At 34.7% G+C, this 20,463-nt stretch overlaps 1 long non-coding RNA gene across 1 annotated transcript in view; it reads right to left on the minus strand.

The window, feature by feature from the left end:
* LOC127708771 (uncharacterized) overlaps window positions 1–20,463 on the minus strand; it is a 154,349-nt gene that overhangs the window by 88,605 nt on the left and 45,281 nt on the right. The window lies entirely within an intron of this gene.

The raw sequence follows: 20,463 nt of genomic DNA on the forward strand, positions 1-20,463 counted from the left end.
ATTTGTCTGTATTCTAAATACCAACTGTAAACACAGCCATGTTTGTCAAATGGTTATGATGAACATTAACAGTACAACCAGTTGTAATTGGCAAACATTTTCGGAATTTTGGCTCCTCAATGCTCTTCAATTGTGTTCTTTATTTGGTATTTTAACTTTAACTTGGCGTACAGAATCAAAAGCCTGGTATCATTTATGAGTTTTTGTTTGTTTCTGTTTAGTTTTTATGTTTCTTCTAGCAGCAGTAGTCATCCAAAAGCTGTGACAACCTTAGCTAGCTAAATGAAGTAGCAGGCGCGTTTTGATCCAGCTTTCCAAATTATGCACCATATCTTATTTCCTTGATCAATTTTGTGATCATCAAGATTTTGTTGGTAGCTGGGCTGCACAATTTTATTTAACTACGTGTTTAAAATGGGACATATAGTGTATTATTGGCTAAAGTTGGAGGTTGATGCACGCGTAAAACTTGTTTTAACCCACTAAATTGTGCACTTGTACAGTCAGGAGCAATGGACCATTTGTTGTTTGTCTTTGTAAGTACGTTTTTTCCTCTTCTCTGATGAGTAAGTTTTTAGATGTGGGTGTGGTCTATAGTACTTTTCAGTATGTTTGGTAATGCCTGCAGTTATATTTTTTGGCATAACATAATTTATGTTGCACCAATATATTACTCTATATGATGGTGATGCTCCGTTTAAAGAGAATATACATAAATGAACAATAAAAGGCCAACCGGGAAAATGGTTTGCTGACTCACTCACACATTCCCCACATATCTTTTTATTCCTATAGGGGCCTCCGTGGCCGAGTGGTCTAAGTAGTCAAACTACTGTTTCACTAGCCTGTCAACACTGAGGTTATGAGTTCGAATCTCGCACGGGGCAGGTGCACTCGACTCTAATCTTAATTGACTAGGATTCAGTGTTAGTTTTTCTACCGAAGGTCGGTGGTTCTCTGCGGGCACTCCGGCTTCCTCCACCAATAAAAACTGATCGCCACGAATAGCACAATAGTGTTGAAAGTGGCGTTAAACACCAATCAATCAATCAATCAATTTTTTTTCATATAAGTTTACTGGGGGCCGCAAAATTATTAATGAGCACAAAATATACATTGACTGTCCATATCTGAAAATAAATTAAGTTAAAACGTCTCTCTTACTCCATGAATGTACGAAAATAAATTTAGTTACCTATACGACTCTTATACATCCTTATCTTTAAAATATCCGGCTTTGAGCGTTCCTGATGAAGGTAAATCCAGATAAGCGCTTCGGACGCATGACATTATTAAGTGTTGTTTTCATTTTTCACAGCACTTGGTCGATTTTAGAAAATATTAAGAAACTAAGATTTCAACTCCATAAGGCAAAGTTGACTTTAAATGGATTTTGCTATTATCTTTAGGTCCTTTTTTGTCGCATACCTCTTCGACTGCTTTGGTTCTTATACATCCTTGGCTTTCAAATATTCGGCTTTGGGCGTTTCTGATAAAGGTAAAGTTAGAAAAGCGCTTCGTACGCATAAAATTCAGAAAATGTTGTTTTCTTTTTTTTTAACTAAGTTCTTGTTCCCATTAAAAGAAATTTACAGTTAACAACGACAGTCTTTGTAATTTTTTAGTCTTCTTCATCATGTCCATCTACATTGGTAACCACTTCTATATTTTCTTCCGATCCTTCACACTCGCTTTTCGTTTCGGTGGTGTGTTATTCGCATGGCGGGTGATGCATGCATAGGAGGAGACGTTTACCCTGTCAACGCATCCGATCTCAATCCTTTTGAAGTTCATGCAATTCACTCAGGTTCTGTTAGTTACCTTGATTTGTCTCTTCCTAATCGATTAATGAGATTTGAACTCTGGTAAACTACGGTCGCCTTAATTTACCTCTAACGGTTATAGTTTTACGATCGGTTGGGATGTCTCAGCATTGTGTTTCTGTATCCATACTGCAGTACTAGTCTATCATTGTCTATTATAAGTTCATTAACTTTTCCTTATTTCCAATTCACTCTAGGCGAATCATTATGGAATTGAACAATATCTCCAATTTGAATAGATTGTTCGTTTTTGCCGAAAGCTTTGTGAAATTGACGTATGGAAGTAAGGTACTCGGATTTCCATTTGGTCCAGAGGTGTTGTATCAGTAAATTCTGTCTGTATTGAGTTATTCATGATTCATATAGGTCGGATCGTTCAATTTATCTATGTCTTACTGCGAATATGGCAGCGTTGATATACCTCTAGCATACAAAAGATGGGCTTGGCATCTTATATCTGATGAGAAATATGTAAATGGTCTATCATTTGAAATTCTTTCTATTTCTGTATCAGAGAGTTTCCATGTGGGCTTGAGATCGTCCAAGTGTATTTTTCAAGCTTGTCTTAGTTAAATCAATTAGTCTCTCCCAGAATCCACCATACCAACATTCGCGTTTCGTTATGAGCTTCCATTCTATTCCTCGCAAGGATAAAGAGTCTTTTAATAACGATCTTGCAATGAACGCAGAAGTGTTGTCTGATATATGTGTCTTATGTATCATTTACGGCTGGCAAAACGCAGGAAAGCTTAATAAAACTGCTCTGGAAGAAGCACAGGTAAACGTTCATTCTCAATTTTAAGCATATATACGCTTTTGTTAAGGTTCCATTTCGTCTCTTATTAGGGGCCTCGGTGGCCGAGTGGTCTAAGTTGTACAACCACTATATCAGTGGCCTGTCAACATTGAGGTTGTGAGTTCGAACCTCGCACGTGGCAAGTACGCTCGACTCCAATCTTAATTGACTAGGATTGTCAGTTTTCCTACCGAAGGTAGGTGGTTCTCTCCGGGCACTCCGGCTTCCTCCACAAATAAAAACTGACTGCAACGAAATAGCACGATAGTGCTGAAAGTGGTGTTAAACACCAATCAATCAAACAATCAGTGGTGTCTTATTAGTAGAGCTCATGTAAAATCCACTCCGATGACTGTAAATGGGGGTGCTTCATGTAATTTTATTTTAAATAAAGGTGGTGTGTCTGGTGCTATGTGCGATTTCCCGATCACTTTGCAGAGTAGCTTTTTGACATATTGTTGGTATCCAAAACGTTTGTCTAATGTAACTGACTAAAGCATTCATTCCGCAATGATGTAACTGTTCGTTGCATCCAAAACAATGAGTCTAATTAACGGATGATTGCTGGTATAAGGAACGGACATTTTGCTGAATCTGGAATTGGTGCGTTGTGAATTCTCTCGTTACAACTGATGAGATCGAATTCGTCTATGAAAAGTCCTGACTGTCTCATTCGAGGAACTTTGCTTGTGTTTCTGTGTTGTGCTCCCCGCAGACATGACGTTTCATCTATGTACGTAAACTCCTGGCAATCTCAAATCCAAGGTTTAACTGCTATTTGAATTTTGTTAACATTCAGCGGTCCAATTTTCCTTTAAATACTATCCCACTTACAGTTTCAGATAAAACGGTGGATATAGGCGGTGATACTTGGTAATCTCATATACGATCCACATCCAATATGTTGGTTATACCGGCTTGTTTATTTTGGTTCGTCATACCCAAGTTGTCTGATTCCTTTTCAACCTTCATCTACTAGTGACGTCAAAACTATATTTTTTTGTAATATATATCTGTCCATTTTATACTGTCTACTAAACGATTCGGTCTATCGGCCTAACTACACTCTACTCAAATTGTTCCGCGGTTATTCCTCGTGTCAGACGATCTGCCGGGTTGTTATCAGGAGGGCAATATCGCCATTCATATGGATGCGTCATTTCTGTTATTTCCTTCATACGATTTGCTATAAAACGTTTCAAAGTCTTCGTAGATGTCAGCCAATAAAGTACAATACTGCTATCTGATAATAAAAAAAAAAACATTTTTGGATAACTGAGCGTTGAATGAAGATGTGAAGATAATCGTGTGCCGATGAATGCTGCCAGTAAGTTCAAGTTCTGGAAGGAATATAAAAATTAGCAGATGTGGTGTGATTGCCAACGAGACAACTATCCACCAAAGTTCAAATAAAGTGGATGTAAGCAATTATAGCAACCGTACGACCTTCAACAACGAGAAAAACCCATACCGTATAGTCAGCTATAAAAGGCCTCGACATGAAAAATATGAAACAATTTAATTGAGAAAACTAACGGCCTAATTTATAACAAAACAATTTACGAAAAACAAATATGTCTGATGTCAACCAACGACAACCACTGAACTACAGGCTCCTCACTTGGGACAGGCACATAAAAAATGTGGCGGGGTTAAACATGTTTGCGAGCGCTCAACCCTACCCATAACCTGGGACAGTGGTGTAACAGCACAACATAAGAACAAACCATAAAAATCAGTTGAAAAAGTCTTAATTCATCAGATCGATACAAAGAAAAACATCAAACAAAAACACAGACAGGACGTGGCAGGGTATATATCCATCCCTCATCCCTAACAACAAAAAAGACACTAAGTACAGATCTCAGAGTACTCTCAGTTACTGACAGTTAGATCAAAGTCAATAACAACTAATAAAAAAAATCATGTATCTAAGACTAAAATATTAATCAGTACACATCCAACATCCAATGGATTTAGTGTAAAGACGTCATTAACAGTCAGAGAAAAACATGACCTTGTGCAATGTCAAAATATAGGTATCGACAGATAAGCATTTTACTGGCGCTACTCTGGTTTTTGCCATTATTAAAGTAGTTTCATTTTCGATTCTCAAATACGCTGCTGTCCCATACGCCTTTGGACTTGCTTCTGTATTTACATGAAATATTCAATCCGTTGATGTAGATGTTTTGGTAAAGTAATGACGAAGCATGATTAATGTTGTTGCCTTTTCCATATCTTTGGTCAAATTAAGTAAGCCGTAAATAGGTCGTAAATATTTGAAGTATATTTCAAAATTTTACGTTTGGTTGCACTTTGAAATAGTTTCGGTGTAGGAATGTCACGCTGTGACGGAATATAAGTTCCACCAAAATATCTGTTCCAAAGGACTTTTGTTACATTACAAAAGTTCTATATGGATCTCTCACCATATAATATTTTATCCATTGCCGTAATGAAATTTCCTACACACTGGATAACATATAATATAATAAAAGTTCCAATCGGAACTTTTGTTACATAATAAAATTCATTGGATCAAATATTATGTTGGAACTTTACAAACACATATGGATTCCTACAACACTTTAAGAGATACAATACATAGGAATATCAAAATTTCAAACAATTTGATTGTTGAACTGCAAATATTTATATAAGTGACCATATTCATTTCAAACCAACATTTCAAGATTTACAAAATATTAAGGTATCCATATTTTAACAATAAAGGAAATATTTGGCAATATTAATTAGGTAACAGAATTTTCAGGAACAATAATTATATTAGAGAATGTAAATAAGATGTGGTATGATTGCCAATGAGACAACTCTACATCCTAGTCACAATGTATAAAAAACTTAACAATTATAGGTCAAAGTACGGCCTTCAACACGGAGCCTTGGCTTACACCGAACAGCAAGCTATAAAGGGCCCCAAAATGACTAGTGTAAAACAATTCAAACAGGAAAACCAACGGTCTAATCTATATAAAAAACGAGAAACGAGAAACACCTAGGAACCACACCAACAAACGACAACCACTGAACAACAGGCTCCTGACTTAGGACAGGTACATAAAATGCAGTTGGTTTAAACGTTTTAACAGGCGCCAACCTTCACCCTTAACCGAGATAGTAGTGTAACATTATAACATAAAAAGACACACTATAAAATATCAATTGAAATGGCTTAACTCGATCAAAAAGACATTTAAACAAAAACAATAAACATACACTGAATGAATAAGTTTGATCTATGACACAATATAAATAATATTAAAACGTAGGTGCCTATATAACATAGACGTTACAGGTAGTAATAAAAAAGATGTAGGAAGAGTGTCAATAAGACAACTCTTACCTGGGACAAAATGGTGTTAAATAAAACAACGTACACAGGTAGATTTAAATATAATAATTTTGTTGTTAGGAGTACGGAAGTAAACATTTTTTACAAATTTATAAATTTGTTGTTCAGAGTACGAGTAAAGAAGAGAAAATTTATCGTCCCACTAAATACTTATAAAAGGTGGTACATATATTAAAAATAGTGAGACGATATATAAAACAAAATAAGTAAACATTGAATTACAGAAATGCATTACAAATTGTGTCAACAGGTCAAATTAACACGAAAGTACGATTTGAAAAAACTTGAATCAAATGGTATCAACGGAAACATACTTGCCTGGTTAGAAGCATGGTTGACACAAAGAGAACAACAAGTCACACTGGAAGGGGAAAGTTCAAGTACTGCTAAAGTAACATCCGGCGTACTACAGGGAACAGTTTTATGACCATTGCTGTTTCTCCCATACATAAACGACATAGGGAACGACATAACATCAAAGATTCGCCTATCCGCAGATGATAGCTTACTTTACCTAGCGATATCAACAAAGGACGACTGCAAACATCTACAAGATCGAGACAAAATGGTAAAGTGGACCAAAATGTGGCAAATGATATTCAATCCCTCAAAATGTTATGCCCTTACAATAACCAAAAAAGAGACAAACCATCCATTTCAACTACAATATCAATGGACATATCTTGGAATCAGTCGCATCAAACCCATACCTAGGAGCTGAACTTACCAACACAATGTCATGAGACAAACAAGTTAACAAAGTTGTCACTAAAGGAAACAGAGCACTAGGCTTCATACGAAGAAATGTTGGATCCTGTCCAGAGGAAGTCAAGAAACAAGCCTATCTTGCCCTTGGCCTGTAGCGCATGGGACCCTCACCTACAAAAACATATATACCAGATTGAGATGGTCCAGCGCCGTGCAGCACGATTTATCAAAAGCAACTACACAAGAGAGCCTGGAACAGTTACAACACTTTTAGAAGAATTGAACCTGACACCACTAGAAACCAGAAGAAAAATAGCACGTATAACGCTCTTTCATAAAGCCATCCATGAAAAGGTTGCTATACCTATTCCATCACACATTTTAAAACCAAGAAGAACTTCGAGACTCTATCAACCAAATACTAAAAGATACGTACAAATCAGGCCAAACAAAGATAATTACAAGTACAGCTTTTTTTCCTCGGACCATCAGAGACTAGAATGAACTACCAGACGAACTACTAGAGATTGAGAGCAGTGAGGAATTCGAGACCAAACTCACCAAGCTTCTCTGTAGTGGCTAACCAACACGAACAAAAGATAGATGATATTTTTAACCAGCACCTGTACATAAATTATGAGCACAATTTGGAACTATTGTTTATTAGATGTTATATACAAATTTGTTGTCATGTTGGAAGACGTCAAACTAAACTTTATACTTGAGTGATGGGTCAAAGAACCTTTTTCGAGTGACGACATAGCTTTGCAGCTATGTCGTAGATGTAGATGAGAGTACTCGCAGTTACTGAAAGCTAGTTAAAAGCCAAAAACAATTAACAATAAAAAAAAAAAACATGCATCAGAGACTAAAATCAATTAAAACACATCCCAGGGATTTAGTGTTTTAACGCTATGGACAGTCAAAGAAGACATGACTTGTGCAATGCCAAAATAAAAGTATCGACAGGCAGTAGGATCGTTATGATTTAACCTTATAATAAATATGTATCATGTTATATATAGATAAAGCAATCTCTAAATAGAAAATTAACGTGAGTGTGTATTTATTCATCCGAAAAGAATACAAATTTAGTTATGTTTTAATTTGTTGATGACAAAATCGTTGTTAGTGCCAAAGTAAACAATATTCAAAGATCTTATTACAACATTAATAAGATAACCTTTACTTATAAGTTTGTTTAAAGGGTCGATGAGTTTACACGGATCACATAGTGATTTCCGCGCTTTTAGTACAATATTACCGTAAAATTTAGGATGTGAAATGCCGTTTTTAATAAGTTTTCTACAAGTACAGCCAAATTTACTAATCAAATCTTTGTATCTATGAAAGAATTTAGTAAATGTTTTAAGTAATTTATGGTAACGAAACCCCCGACTTAATAATTTACCAGTGATGCATTGATTACGTTCGTTAAAATCTATGACATCACTACACATGGGCATAACGAACGAGTTGTGGTATAAAAACACTGTATGATGGAGCCAAAGGAACATTGCCATCTAAAAAAGGAAAATTAACAATAGGGAATGTCGTAAATTTTAGTATGGAGTTTCCCTTCAGAAATTGAAATGTCTAAATCTAGAAAAGGACAACTACTGCTGTTTATGTTAGATTTATTTAAAGTAAGTTCCTTTGGGTAAATTTCGGTAGTATATTTAGAGAACTCTGGATTATTTAACGAAAAAATATCAGCAAGATAACGGTAGGTATTGTTGAATGTGTCAACCAAATGTAACAATGACGTATCTTTACTGAGTTTGGCCATAAACTGTGATTCATAGGAATACAGGAATAAATCTGCTATTAAAGGGGCGCAATTAGTGCCCATATGAATACCTACTACCTGTCGATACACTTTATCGCCGAAACGTACATATATGTTGGCCAGGAGAAAATTTCAAGCTTCAATCATATCTTCACATTTCCAGTAAGTGTATCTAGCATATTTTCCTTTTTCGTTACAGAAAAAGGCTTTAAACGAGTTACAGCAAATAAATTTGCAATGAGATCTTTCAAAATACCATTTAATTAAATATGAAAACTTTTTCTTGATGAGATTGTGTGGAAGTGTAGTGTAGAGAGTAGAAAAATCATAACTGTCAACAGAATTAAAAGGACCATCAAAAGCACGTATTTTATCTAAAACCTCTAAAGATTTTTTAACACTCCAAAAATATTTAATACCATTATTTTCATAAACTTTATTACAAAAGTTAATAATAAGTTCTTTGATAGTGGTAAGGGAGGAAGTTAGAAGCACTGACAGATTAGTAGTAAAACACTTACTAGATGCGGAGATGAAACGAAATTTAAATGGTTGTTTGTGTAATTTAGGTAACCACTACATAGTCGGGACTTTCAAATGTTCGGAAGAGGCTTTAAGCTGGGTAGTTCGCAGTGATATGCTTATTTACAATTTGACTCTCTGTGGAGCGTACGGACCTGAATGTAGAAGAATTGATAATTCCGTTTTGGAGAACTTCCGTGTAGTATATGCGTCACACCAGCACTACATATTGGCTGCTTTGTCTGCCGGTACGAACACAAACCGCTTTGCGAGTACTTGGAGTTTATTTTTTATTCTAGAAATGGGTATATCATGAACCCTTTTATTAATTTCAGAATTGTTTTCAAAATGAGATATACGAATATCAACAGTATTTATAATTTTATTAAAATACCTGTCTAGAGATTTTTTATCAGATTTTTCACGTTTACACCAATTTTTACAGTAGGCAGACAGAGCGTCTTTAATGACCTGACGACACTGTTTCTAATCTTTAATAGATGGAGGACGATATTTAGGTCCTTTCTTAAGAAAAGTTTTGACCTCACGGTCTTCAACGATGTTAAGGTCTCCTGTAATGACATGACCATAGGTGTTTCACAGTCTCAAGTGGAAGGAGCATTATTTTCTATATTGACGTCTGATGTTACTGACTGCGTATAATTAAAAATCAAACTTCTGCTGGGTGTTTTGTACGAATACGAAATAATAGGTGTTTCTGTATTATCAAAATATGGAGGTATTTGGCTATAGATGGTAGAGTCATTGAATATACTAGATAAGTTAATAAAACCAATACCTCTATTTATAAATTTTAATTTTAAGAAAATGCTGATTATGATTTTCAGGTTAATCGATTCTAGGAAACAGCCTGTTATGACAAAAGGCTGTAATAATACGGGTGTATTCATACAACGGGCTGAAAAATGAAATTTTATCACACTCCAGAAAAATATCATATAGTTTACTTATTGGTATATGACCAAGTTTACATAATAATTGATGTCTACCATTATTTTTTTTATTATAGATAACAGATCAGCAAGTGTATAATTTTAAAATTAATACGATGTTTAATACGTAGATTACGGTTTTTACGTTTACCATGAGACCTATTATTTCTTAGCCGTTTATCGACAATATTCATGACATCGATAGAAGTTTTAGATATGTTCCCCTGTCCCAATATTTTGTCATTGAGACCGAGAGGATAAGCTGTTTGAAGTCTTTTCATCCAAAATAGTTCGAGAACTTCACGGGATTTTTCAAATTGTTTGTGTGATTGTCCTGGTTGTTTCTGAACGGTTTCAAGTGGTTGGAATTTTATAAATTTTAGATTGTGATTATGCTTATCTAAATGTTGGTATATCAAACTTTTGAATGTTTTAGGTCTTCGAAAGCGGTAAAGGTTCTCTTGACTTCTTCTGTAATATTCTCGTCCCGTATGTCCCACATATTGAATACCACACTTAGGCTGGGATCAAGTAAACAGATAAATAAGGTTTTGGGGTTTTCAGGCAATGTCAGAGGAAAAGGAGAGCGAAAAAGCTCTCCCGTTCACTGTCGACCTAACAGTATTGTGAGAAGTTGGTCTAGAACAGGTCAGTAATTTTCTGGCATAGCACGGGAAAATTTGTGGATATCCACGTGCATTTTTGTTTAACAATCTGGCTGCAGAGGCATTGCCTCCTTTGACACAATTGTACACAGTGCTAAATGTAGTAGGGTATAAGGAACACAATTACGGAATACGAAATAATAGGCAAAGTAGTAAAAGAAATTACAAAAACTGTTATAAAATGCTCGACGTAAAGACTTAAGTAATACAAAACAGACATATAACAGACACAGGGCAAAAACAGAGATTATAAGAAATTTAAGAAAAACCATAGCAGGGGGGCAATAATAAAAACAGCAAGCGTGGATGAGTATTTATACATCCCAACACCATTCTATTGAATTAACAAATAAAGAACAAAGATATAATAAACATGTGAAAGCTCTCTCACATACAAGCAACCCATAATTGTAAAATATAAGGGTATACACCACAAGCACGGGGACACATTCTACTGCATCCAGACAGCACGAGCAACAAACCCTGCAGTCAATATAAATAAGAAGTTCTTCATCTTGGATTATTCATTTTTAACAGAAATTCCTGGCCTAATTATTTTTAATTAAACTTTCATGGACAGGTGATTCACTAGTTGAAATACACGCAGGTGTAAACAATCACATGATATTCATTTATCTTGTATTATAATAAGAATGTTAAAAATCGTTCTATTGTATTATTTCCAGTCATCCTAGGAACAAATTGTATAGGGCTTTATGTTCCAGGAAATTACTTTATGAAGAAGGAATAAGTATTATATAATTTTAGTTCTCAAGACTTTTGTTATATACCATGTTTTCCATGTGGAACATATATTATGCGGAACAAGTATACAGTTACAACGCTTCGGGAATAATGTATCGTCGTTTCCACTGTTCTACAGTATTCCAAGTAGATTTTATTATGCTTATCCGTATCTAGGACGTTTTCTTCTATAATTTTTTATAGTAATTTAGCACTGTTGGAACACCATGATCTCAAGCTGAATCCAGCTCCAGCCAACAAGCCCCTGGCTTCCTTGAAGTCAGTAGGTAAATATTTTTTTTCTTTTTCATACCAGATAATATGTTATCAACGTATATCTCTTTTCGGCATTCTGGCTGTTTCAGTGTTTCCGAATTGTTTCAAGTACTTCTGTGGTATTACGTTGGGTATAAAGAACGACGACGTCGCTCCAAATAGCACTGATTTGTATCTGTAAATATTCAGCGGACTTCCTGTATTAGTAGGGTGAGTTGTCGATAGAAATCGTGAAACGTTCTTATCTTCTTCGCTCAATCTAACATGTAAGAAAGATTTTTCAATATCAGTACATGTAGCAAACTGGTTGGCTCTAAGTTGTACTAGAAGTTTTGTCAAGTCATTTAATTTAAGTGATGTGTTCATCAGACAATCATTTAGGCTTGGATGGTTTGTTGACTAACGACAACTGCAACCGTACACTATTCGTATGGGAGTAGTGCTAAATTCTTTCAAAATAGGGTGGTGTGGAATGTAACGGATTTTCCCGCCTTTTTGTTCATTTTCATCAACTGTCTCAACGAAACCATGGAATTCCTGTTCGGCGATATACCTCTTTAGTAATTAGTACTGACATTTTTTATGACATTCTTCTCGTTACTATATAGTTTGATTGTTATTCATCACGGTCCTGTTTCCACGGAACTTTGTAAAGTATTCATTCCCTCTGAATTTAATCGAAGTGCCTTGATCATGTTGATATGTTTCTAAACACTACTTTCAGTCGTCGTCCATTTCTCTAGGGTTAGTACCAATTGACTCCAATCTACAAAATGTTTCTAGATCATGCTCCTTCGTTTTATGCGAAACAAAAATATTAAATATGCTGGTACCTATCAACGAGTTTTTTTATCCTGTCCTTATTAAGGGGCGACACGTGGATGATCATTTCCCAAATCCTGCTTTTTTTCCCAGATACAACTTTTTCTATTCCTATTTCATTCACATCAATTTCACGTGAATTTAAATTCATGTGAATCTCACGTGAAATTCACGTGAATTTCTCCTCAAACGAGCTAAATTATACGTGAAACTCACGTTAAATCAGTTCATGCGAGTTTCCCATGAATCTCATGTGAAAATCACATGAATTTTTAGAATAAAGTAGTTCAAATAACATCTAAATTTTCAAATTTAATTAAAATCATGAAAAATACCAATTTTGTTTTTTGTCAAGTTCACGTGAATTTTTTGTGAAAAATTTCACGTGAGATTCATGTGAATCTCAATTCATTTGAAATTCACATGATAAATGTTCACGTGAGTTTTATGTATAAGCTCGTTTGAGGTGAATCTCACGTGAAATTTTGTAAGCGAATTTCATGCGAGATTCATGTGAAATTCAAATGAGCAAATTTTGCCTGTGTATCCCACACCCCAAAAGCGTGTCATCCCCCTCCTTATGAGACCTGACAGTAAGTAGCATAATTTTGACTTCGGTAGTTGGACCATTTCCTCGTAAAATCTCATCATCGACTATACTATCCTATTTGCAGTCTGCAGTCCGATTGATAATAAAATTTCAAACGGCTCTCCCTGTGTTACCGGATGTGCCATTTTAAGTCCCAGTAAATAGTTCATTCCCTCGGGGTTAATGTAGAGAATATTGTTCTGTAATGGTACTGCAATCATAGGTACGATCAGAGCTTTTATCAGTATTCTCTGTCGCGACTGCTGATTTATCTGAGTCGTACATTTTTTGTCTCCATCTTCCTATGGGAACGAACTGTGCGCCTCTCCTTGCCGACCTCTTTTTATTTTCTTATGAGTCGGAGTTCCTTCAGACACTTGTCAAAAACAAGAAGATCAAAGACGCCAGATCATTTAATTTCACCTTCAGATATATTGATGATGTTCGTTCCATTAACAATCCAAACTTTTCTGATTCGGTTCAATTAATATATCCTCCAGAACTAGAAATTAAAGAAACAACAGACACGGCTTCCTCCGCCTCATTTTAGACTTATACCTCGAATTTGACATAAGCGGTCATCTCAGTATCATAATCTATGACAAACGAGACGATTTTAATTTTGAAATTATCATTTTCACCCACCTTTAGTTAGTAGCAATATAACAACTTCACCTGCATATGGGATATACATTTCCCAACTCATTTTGTATTCAAGAGCTTGCAGCTGCTACTCAGACTTTATAAAACGTCACCAGTGTCTGCGCAGAAAGTTGATGAACCAGGGTTATGTCAAAGAACGTCTCGTCCTTTTTCTAAAAAGGTTCAACGGAAAATACCAAGACCTTGTTGATCAATATTCCGTATCAACTTTACAAATAATACATGATGGTCTTGAAGTATAGATTCTAGGTACTGACCAAGGTTTTCCCTGTGTCAATTTCTTTTTTCGCCACTCTCAATATATTTTCGCCAACTCACATTAACATATTTTTTTTATTTCGAGCTTGTTTCCTTCTTTTCTGGTTGCAACATTGTTGTCTCATCTATTATAATTATGCGTATTTTTTTATATCCTACATTGTAATAAAAGAACACTCAATCAGAACAAAAACTTCTTGAACTTTATCAAAGATACTGTAAAATTTGACTTCCCGGAACACGGAATCCATCTGTAATCAGTTTATTGGATACTTCTTGTCTAGTTAAAGGACAAAAAATAAAATCAGAGATTTTTTTGTTAATTTTGAACACATTCTTCAAAACAATAGTTTTCTTTCTTTTCCGAAACATCGTTAAAAGTGAAAGTTGAGACGTAAAACTATGCTTAAAACAGGTGCGCCGCTAAAAAGAATGAAGTACCCACATCAAAACAATTATTGTTAAAACTTATCAAAGTTGTAAAAACAATCCTTTAGGTGACATGTGACGCCAATTTACCACACATCTATATCAAAAAATATAATTAACACCTTTGTTAATTAGTCCATCGTTCCCGATTGATATCAGTTGCAATCAGCTGATTATTGATTTTCTGACAAAATTTTTATAGTGATTAAGATTATAACACAAAATTGACTGCTGTACCCCTATTTTTGACATTTTTACCTATTACGTCTATTTGTTTTGTTCACACATTGTTGTCAATATAATGGAATTTTATGCGACTGTCATACAACTGAGAGGTTTAGCTAGCTATAAAACCATGTTTAATACACCATTTTCTACATAACGAAATGCCTGTACCAAGTCAGGAATATGACATTTGTTTTCCATTCGTTTGTTGTGTTTGAGCTTTTGATTTTGCCATCTGATAATGGACTTTCCAATTTGAATTTTCCTTGGAGTTCGGTATTTTTGTTATTTTACTTTTTCCAAATGACGATAATTGTAAAACTTCAGTTCACTGTGTACGTAAATCTAATCCTCTGTAACCAATGATCTTTGCACTCACACATCAAAAGGTATATGGATATCTTAAAAAAATATCTTTACATAAGCAGTCTTATCATACAGGTATTATGGGAGTTTTAAAAAGTTAATTAGTGCGTTACTCTGTTGACACATAGTGTAGAATTGTAGTCTTCTCTTCTTTCTTTTTCGTGTCTTTAACAATATGTACAGGAGAGCGGCAAAAGATACCAAAAGGACTATCAATACATTAGTCGAAAATAAACTGACAATGCCATGGCTAAAAAAAGAAAAAGACAAACAGACAAACAACAGTAAAAAAATCACAACATAGAAAATGCCTGCATACGGAGTATATATCTCCCAATTGATACGATATTCCCGGGCTTGTGTTTCCTATCATGATTTCCTTGATAGAGGATTGCTGCTCACAAGGAAGCTATTAAACTAAGAGTTCCAAATGGTGAAGTTGAAGTCATCCCTTCGTAAATTTTACGGACGCCATCACGAGTTGGTTGACCGTTATGGAATAACCGTTTCACAGATGATATCGGATATGTTCCTTATGTCGTAACTACAATACCTTTCCCTTTTCACGAATGTGACTTACCAAATTAGACTATTTACCGGATTTGTAATAACATAAGCAACTCGACGGGTGCCACATGTGGAGCAGGATCTGCTTACCCTTCCGGAGCACCTGAGATCACCCCCAGTTTTTGGTGGGGTTCGTGTTGCTTAGTCTTTAGTTTTCTATGTTGTGTCATCTGTACTATTATTTGTCTGTTTGTCTTTTTATTTTTGGCCATGACGTTGTCAGTTTGTTTTCGATCTATGAGTTTGACTGTCCCTCTGGTATCTTTCGTCCCTCTTTTTTAAAGACTGAGCAATACGAACCGCACCAAAAATTGAGGGTGATCTCAGGTGCTCCGGAAGGGTAAGCAGATCCTTCTCCAAATGTGGCACCCGTCGTGTTACTCATGCAAGTAGAAACCCGATGATAAATCTAATTTGGTAGGACACATTCGGAGAAAAGGGGGCGGGATTGTAGTTGGACGACAATTGGAACACATCCGTCGTCATCTGTGAAACAGATATTCCATAACGGTCAACCAACTCGTGATGGCGTCCGTAAAAATCACGAAGGGAAGATTTCAACTTCATCACTACAGATGTCTGACTAAAAGCTGACACATTCATATTCTGTAGCCTGTCATTTGTGTTGTGGACGATTCGTTTACTCCTGTCGTTATCATGGTTCATGATGTTATTCAACTGGCGACCACATTCCCGTCCTCTTATCCTCGACTGTGAAATCAGCGAATGAGACTTCTTAACGAACTTGTTCATACCATTAGCAACACAACGGGTGCTACTTGTGGGTTATGATCTGTTACACCTTCCGGAGCACCTAGAATCTCCCCAGTTTTTTAGGATTTGTGTTGCTCAGTCTTTAGTTCCTCTTTTTAAGTTAGGTATATTGCAAATGTATCAAACCGCCTTCAATACAATTCCACCTGAAACTTATTTGTCCATTGTGGAATTTAGCATTTGGAGGCAAATATACCCCGCCCCATATATATGTACTGAATGTGCCGAAAGGTAGAAGGTGTAAGACAGACCAAATCAACATTTACCCCAAGTATTTTGTTCAAATGTTTGCCACCATTGATTTATGAAACACAAAAGACCAAACCCATCCAGTTTTCTGAAAGATCCTTGGAAGTACCTCTCCCTGCTGTAAGAAATTCTCTACTTTTCCCAGCTCAGATTCTGATGTTGAGTTTTAAGCTATTCCCGATTGTCTTTCATTCCTGTCCTGCAATTAGGTTAAGGCCGAGGTAAACAGATTGTTCCCCTTATCCATATTCTGAATTTCTTGCTAGGATGAAAGCTTCTTTGAATGGTACTGGTATTGATCCGTCACAGTATTCAGAACAGTTTTTGCAGAGGTGGAGCCTCTTTTGCTTTTCAATGTGGGGTTCCAGAATTATTACCGACTCAAGGTGACTGGAAAAGTGATGCATATAAAACATATTTGGACATTTCAGGCAACATGTTATGAAGTCCTTTGCTACTGCCCTTCAACGTTAACAACCAATTTTTTACTTCCTTTGGTTTGTTTCAAAGACGATTTGTTCAAAATGAACAAATCATTATTTCATTATTAAATGTCTATATACGATGCAAAGATTAATCAATCGGTGGCTATCTCTTTTAAACCTGTATTATGTATTTTTCAGCAGATCTTTGTGGTAAAAGTATGTTTTTAACATGTTTCATGTAGTGGCTGTTAAGGATCTGATCTTGCTTCAAACCACGTGAAAGCACCATAAGAGTTATGACTATAACAGCTGCACACTTGGTCTGTATCACATCATTCTAGTTAGTTGTCACAAGTACATAGGACACTTTTTACCAGGCAAAGGGGTCAAATGGAAAACGGGGGTCTGTCAATAGTAAACTTGGATAAATGTGTTCATTTTATGCAATTGCAGTATTAATACAGGGGGACTTGTTCTTGTTGCATTATCATTTTCTGTATGTATAATTTTATCTCTTGTGTTTGTTCGGGATATCCGTATTTTTATCAGATGTAGTTGTTCCAAGTTTCTGCAGATTTTACTGATTCATTACGTTGGTATTTCTGCTAGTAAGACATTAGCCAATCGTGGTGTGCTGTGTCTATTTGAATTATCCAATCAGGGCACTAATAAGTTGATTTTGTTTCATCACGAGCGCACGTAATCACTTTAAATTTGAAAGTGGCGTATGGAGATGTTTCTTATATTTAGGCAGAAAATCTTCTAGTACCTAACATATCACATATCCATATAACATGAACAAGAATAAAATACTGAACACATAACTCAGAAAATAAATAATTTATTCATAAATGTGTGACAACCTACAAAAAGATTTTTTCAATAAAATAGGTAAAGGTACGTATCAAAATTGCTAGGATACATTTACCTGTAAGGTTACTTTTTTTACTTGAAATGAGTTAATAAAAACCAAACAAAAGTTAAACTAAACATAAAAATGTAATTATAATAAGCTTTATAACTTTTTCCAGCATTCTTATGGTAAATAGTAGTAACAGAATTATTAAGAAAACAAGTTATACAATTCTTAATGCACCAAATATATCCAATATGACCTTTAGTTTTTACTATACCATTACACAAATTTAAATGAAACTAACACATAATACATTTGGAAGCACATCTCATGATTTACCTTCATCAGGCACGCTCAAACCCAAAAATGTGATAGCCAGTTAAAATGCACCAATAATATCCAATATTACCTTTATGTATTACCGTTCAATAATATTTATTTATAACAAGTTAATGCTCAAAGAATTTCTACATCACTTTTTTGTAATTATGAAATAAACACCCTAAAAACGCATGTATAATATATTAGTACATGTACACTTGAAGAATCACCCATGCTTACTACAATCTCATCCTTTGGTTCAAACGTTGAATCCATGTTGTAGTAGTCTTTGCTATTTCTGGTTCAAAGCTGGAGATAAATCATCGATTGAGCCTATCTGGGACATTATTGGTTGTCATGGTCGTGCGAGAGTACCGCTTGTTCAGAATGTAGATGATTTATCTCAAGCTTTGCACCAGGAATTGCAAAAACTACCACAACTACAAATACAACGTTTGATCAATGGAATGAGAAGACGGTTAGAATTGGTGATTCGCGTGAACAATGTTTTCACTCGGTATTGGACATTGTTGAGTTTATTGAAACCACTGACACATATTCACTTTTTTCCAAACAAAAGAAGTTGTCATAAACTTTTCTACTTGTTAGCACCCAAAGTTAAATATTGTCCATATTTTTAGTACCGAAGACATCCTCTTCTGTTACAAAAATTGTACATAACTAAATTCGTTATTTTTCTTCAACCCTTTTATCATCAACTTAAAAATTTTACTTAATAAAATTCGATATTCCTCTTCAACCTTTTCTTCATCCTCTTCAAGTTGTTTGGCAAAAAAGTGTACTTAACTAAATTAGATATTTTTCTTCTCCTCTTGTTTGGCAAAATTGTACTTAATTAAATTTGTTATTTTTCTTCAACCTTTTTAACTTGTGTATGCCTGCCGATTTGTCAATAACAAAATAGTCTAATTTATATAATTCGGGGTCAAAAATAATAGTATATATCTGGGTGTATATAATACCGTAAAAAAAAAGAAATAAATTAAGTTTTGAACTTTTGTTTGTACGAGTTTACGGAGTAGTAGCCAGATTGTTTTCATGTTGGTGCTTTTTACCAAGAACAGTCTGAATTTGTGCTCTGAACATGCAGGAAAGCATGACGTAATATGCTTAACAGTAACAACTTCTTTGGACCGCAAAAAGAAAATATAACAAAACAATAATCTTCCAAATTGGTGCTTCTAAGAAATGCCTATCAACAAAGTCTTTTTGTAAGTGTTAATGAAATCAAATTAGCAAAATTATCGTGAGACACTTAATTCCAAACTTTCATATGATAATAATCAAAATAATTTGCAGAAATATTTTCAACCAAAACATTGTCAATGCCTGCCAAAAAGGTCTTAACCATTTTAGGGGAAACAGTGCGAATCATTTTTTGTATACCGATTTACACTGGGTTTTTATAATGTTATAATCCATAGAACAGACTCTTTTTTACTTTTAAGTTAGTATAAGAATGATTAAGTAAACAACAAAAAATTATTTAGTCAATTAATACCTTTTAACACATTTTTAAACATTTATCTGGCAAAATATCAAACCTTTTTTCCAAAACTTAAGCAGTTATAGGTCAATAACAGACAAACACCACATTTGTTTACGCCTCCTAAAGAAAATGATTTAAATAAGTAGTCTTCAGTATGTTGAAGAATCGATCATATTTACGTTGCTGAAAACATTGAACTTTCACTCATGTATGCGTCTTGAAACAAGACTATTAAATTCAGACTTGATATATAAACACTGGGTTTTCTGAAACTGCGCAAGTTTATAGGCCTCATTCACAGAAAACATCAAATTCAAAAAAATGGATTTATAATCCTAGAGTGACAAACCACACCATCATTTAATAATAACATGTTTAGTACATATACATAGTACAATTCACATAACATAAAATCATGATTTCAAGAAAAGACAAATTAAAATCGAATTGAAGAAATAACAAAGAAAAAAAATCAGTAAAATAAAACCAACATGCAGCACACATCCAAAAAAAAAGAAAGAAAACTAGATAACAAAATGGAAAAGAAGAGATATAGTGTTTTAAATCAAGACATGGAGTATCTGTAAGAAAAGAATTCTCAACCTTAAAAAACTGTGAACAAGCTATTCAAACCTTTGCATATTTTCAACATTTGTGTTTAGAAATATCATTGTAAAAAAAAACTTTGCTATGATAATTATATGGACCAACATGTAAAACATAAACAATAAATATAAGTCATAATAACCCTATGGTA

The sequence above is a fragment of the Mytilus californianus genome, unplaced genomic scaffold, assembly GCF_021869535.1.
Source record: "Mytilus californianus isolate M0D057914Y unplaced genomic scaffold, xbMytCali1.0.p SCAF_7, whole genome shotgun sequence".
Classification (NCBI taxonomy): domain Eukaryota; kingdom Metazoa; phylum Mollusca; class Bivalvia; order Mytilida; family Mytilidae; genus Mytilus; species Mytilus californianus.